Genomic DNA, 4,470 nt, shown 5'->3' on the forward strand with positions numbered 1-4,470 from the left:
CTTCGAGCAAGGGAGTCGGACAGTCGATTTGTCTGGCCATCTTCTACCAGTCCTGTTAACGGCACGGAAGTTTAGATCCCGCATAGAATCAATCTATATAGAAAACAAGTATCCTGTGAAAGGTAAAACAACTTACCACACTGGCATGGCGCTTCGCGCTGAATCCGCGATCCTCAGTAATGGGGGGAGGGACCGCGGCGCCCTTGAACAGCACCCTCCAGGCATCTTCATGAGTCGCGTCGAAGAGCCTGTTCAGAGTTCGGTGCTGCGCCAGATTGAACTCCCACAAGGTAAACTCCCGTTGTTGGCACGGGAGTATCCGACGGACGAGCATAACCTGGACTATGTTGAGAAGCTTGAGCTTCTTATCCACCATGTTCTGAATACATGACTGGAGTCCGGTCATCTCTTTTGAATTACCCCAGGACAGACCCTTCTCTTTCCAGGAGGTGAGCCGCATGGGGATGCCAGATCGGAACTCGGGGGCCGCTACCCATGTGGGGTCGCGCGGCTCGGTGATATAGAACCACCCCAATTGCCACCCCTTTATGGTGTCCACGAAGGTGCCCTCGAGCCATGTGATGTTGGGCATCTTGCCCACCATGGCGCCTCCGCACTCCGCCTGGCGGCCGCTCACTACCTTCGGCTTGACAATGAAGGTCTTCAGCCATAAGCCGAAGTGGGGCTTGATGTGGAGGAAGGCCTCACACACGACGATAAACGCCGAGATGTTGAGGATGAAGTTCGGGGCCAGATCGTGGAAATCCAGGCCATAATAAAACATGAGCCCCCGGACGAAGGGATGGAGAGGGAATCCCAGTCCGCGAAGGAAATGGGTGAGGAATACCACCCTCTCATGGGGCTCGGGGGTGGGGATGAGCTGTCCCTCATCTGGGATCCGGTGCGCGATATCGTCGGGCAGGTATCCGGCTCTCCTCAGTTTCTTGACGTCTCCCTCCGTGACGGAGGAGACCATCCACTTGCCCCCCGCTCCGGACATGGTTGGAGAAGGTTGAGATGGAAGTGAGGACTTGGGCGCTAGAGCTCGAGTGTGCGGGAGCGGATGAGCAGAGGAGGAAGAAGGCGTGGATAGAAAGGTGAATCCTTATCCCTTTATATGGGCGGACAAAATTAAACATCCCCACTTGCCTGGTAAAACTCGCTTATCCCCCAAGCACCGCAATTGATGGCGCGATTGGGTTACCCACGGCCATATTGATGAGAATCCCGTAATAAGGGGACACGATCTCTGCTTTTACAAGACGCGTCGAAAAACTGCCTCGCGTTATGTGCGGGGCTGGTTAAAAGAAACGGTTCGAATAATCACCGAGCCATGACATGACTTCATGTTGCCAAAACAAGCTAGCGGATTAGATCTGCGAAAACATTATTCTCTCTACGGTGAAATGTGGAACTTATTTTGCAGGGTCGAACACTATCCTCATATTCAAATTCTTCTGTGATGTATTCAGAGAAGGAACCCGCCTTGGAATGCCGAAGACAATTGCGCGCCGGACTCATCGTCATTGAAGCCTGGTTCAGGGGCTACTGTGGGTGTCCTGGATTAGGGGGTCTCCGGACAGCCGGACTATCTCCATTGGCCGGACTGTTAGACTATGAAGATACAAGATTGAAGACTTCGTCTCGTGTCCGGATGAGACTCTACTTGTCATGGAAGGCAAGCTAGGCAATACGTATATGGATATCTCCTCCTTTGTAACCAACCTTGTGTAACCCTAACCCTCTCCGGTGTCTATATAAACTGAAGGGTTTTAGTCCGTAGGACAACAATCACAACATACAATCATACCGTAGGCTAGCTTCTAGGGTTTAGCCTCTCTTATCTCGTGGTAGATCTACTATTGTAACACCCATATCATCAATATTAATCAAGCAGGACGTAGGGTTTTACCTCCATCAAGAGGGCCCGAACCTGGGTAAAACTTCGTGTCCCTTGCCTCCGGTTACCATCCGGCCTAGACGTAAAGTTCGGGACCCCCTACCCGAGATCCGCCGGTTTTGACACCGATAGTCATCTTGCCTGAGATCCCGCAAGGAAGAAGAACGAGTCCATGAAGAAGACAAACGAATGTAGCCAACGTATCCTCACAAACGCAATGTTACCGGATTACCGAGAAGAAGTATACCGGAAAGAAAGCAAACAACATATTAAACAAGCATCACATAAGCATGGCACGATGCGCAAACAAGTATGATGCATGTCCGGTTTAATGAGGCATGGCATGGCAAAATGCACAAACAACCCTACAAATTAAGTGGAGCTCAATATGCAACTCCGTTGCATATTGATGAAACACCACGTGACTTATTTAGTTCGATCTTTTTTATGTACCCAACAATATTAAATGTTGTTAAACATGGCAAGAGGGTGAAGCAAAAGAAAACTACCTATCTAGGCAAGTTTAAATGAGGCCGGAACAACAAGCAACAAGTCCGGAAAAATCCTCATGTGCATATTTTGGTTATGGTACTATTCTGCCCTAAACACAATTTTAGAGTTGTTAAACATGCAAAGTAAAGCCACCATGTTAAACTAGGCATTTTTCTACCCCATTTACATATAAAGTTATTACAAACCGAGTTACGGTTATTTAGTTATGAACCAAAGTATTTTAGCATGGCATAGGATCAAATTAATGCAAACAACAGGTTTAAACATTTCAAACATGGATAAAAATGACATATTATGAAACTAGACAAGATTCTAAACAAGTTTCATATATAAAACATTTTAATCCGGTGGACGGATGATGAGTTATTAAATGCACGAACATGGAGGGTTTTTCTGCAAATCTGTAAAACACTGGATAAAAGCTAAATTCGTCCCGAGAGAAAAAAATACTACATGGGCCGAATCCTGTTGGCCCAACAGGAAGAGGGGATCTGGAGGGCGTCTAACATTGGCCTTGAGGCCAGATCCGGCTGGCGCTACGGAATTGGGCCGGGGCGAACTGGGCCTTGGGCAGGTGGTCAACAGCAGTAGAAGGCCGGCTCGGGCGGTCGAGGTCAACGAAGCAGGAGCGTTGCACTCGTCTCGTTCGTGAAGCAGGGGACGGCGCTGCGGCTCCAGAGAAGCAGGACGCCGGCGGACGGCGGGGAAGGGGCGGATCCGGCAGGTGGGGCGATAAGGCGGCGAGGTACGGCACTCCGGCGGCGGTGCCTGTCCAAGGGCAGAGAGAGGGTCAGGGAGAGAGAGACAGGCGAGGAAGAGGAGCGACGGGGAGTGGTTGACCTGGCGGGGGGATTGGCAAGGCTCGTCGGCGGTGAGAGCTTTGGTGGCCGGGGCTACGAACTGGAGGAGGTACTCGGGCGGCTCGACGGCTTGGCGAGCGATGCGTGCAACAAGGAGGAGGGAGCTCGTGCTCCTGCATCCAGGAACGAGGCGCGGTCGGGGACTCCGGTGCGAAATCCATGGAGGCCGGCACATCGTGTTCTCCCTGTGAGAGAAAACAGAGAGGTGGAGGGAGTGAGAGGGAGAAGAACCAGAGGAGGAAGGGAAGGAAGAGGTGGCGCGACGGGGCCGGCCTGAGGACGGGGTCGCCGGCTGGCAGGTTCGCCGGGGCGGCGCGGTGTTCGAGGAGCTCGGCCTCGGGAGCGCTCAAGCGCGGCTGTGCTGGTTCGGTCCTTTGCTGCCCTGGAAGGAGGCTCAGGCGAGGAGGACGAGCACGAGGTGCTCAGGAGCTTGGGCTTGGGAGCGCCGACTGATTGGTGGCTCGGCTGCGAGGGGATCCAGGGGAGCGGGGCCCGGTGCCCGAGCGGCTGCTGCGAAGCAAAACGGGGAGGCTGTCGGCGTGGTGGTTTGCAGGGGCTGGTTGGATGGCTGGATCGAGGAGGAGCGGTGGCAGCTGCGATCTGGTTGGGCGGAGAAGGATCGGGAGGGATCCCGATGTGGAAGAGGACTGGAGGCGGCGGCTGGGAGGATGTGACAGGGCTTCTAAATTCTAGGGTTAGACAGGTTTATATAGTAGGGGATTAAATGTTAGACTATTTGATCCCTCCGATAAAATCGGATGGTCCGAGATAAAAAGGTTAGGAAGCCATAATAAGAAAACGGTGACGTTTTGTAGACGTTTGGGGATGATCCGGACACAACGGTGGCGATAGTCCGGGTCGGGTTCGGGACCACTTTCGGACGCGCGCGAGGGGGGCTGCGGGCTGACGAGAGAGGTTAGGTTGGACCTGGCGGTAGGTAGTGAGTTGTATAGACGGTCTCGAGCTGAGAGAAGAGAAGAGAGGGAGGCCCGGCGATTGTTTTCGGAGACCGAAAACGTCCGACGTGTGCCCGGCTATAATGCCGCTATAGTTTAACGGTTGGGCTATCAAACGAACTCCGAATGCGATGAAACTTGACATGCGGTCTATCTACACTATAAAAACACCGCATGCCAACTTTCAAACCATTCCGAGAACATTTTTCCGGCCACTCATAAAATAATATTTCGAACGTGC

General features: G+C 52.6%; 1 long non-coding RNA gene across 1 annotated transcript; it reads right to left on the reverse strand.

Moving 5' to 3' along the window:
• Nucleotides 1-2,739: 2,739 nt before the first annotated feature.
• On the reverse strand, nucleotides 2,740-3,950 carry LOC123130700 (uncharacterized). Its single transcript, XR_006463993.1, has 2 exons — nucleotides 3,254-3,950; nucleotides 2,740-3,181 (listed from the first exon to the last, which is right to left on the reverse strand). It is a non-coding gene; the product is annotated as an uncharacterized lncRNA (long non-coding RNA).
• Between the last annotated feature and the right edge of the window lie 520 nt (nucleotides 3,951-4,470).

The sequence above is a fragment of the Triticum aestivum genome, chromosome 6A, assembly GCF_018294505.1.
Source record: "Triticum aestivum cultivar Chinese Spring chromosome 6A, IWGSC CS RefSeq v2.1, whole genome shotgun sequence".
In the NCBI taxonomy this organism is placed as follows: domain Eukaryota; kingdom Viridiplantae; phylum Streptophyta; class Magnoliopsida; order Poales; family Poaceae; genus Triticum; species Triticum aestivum.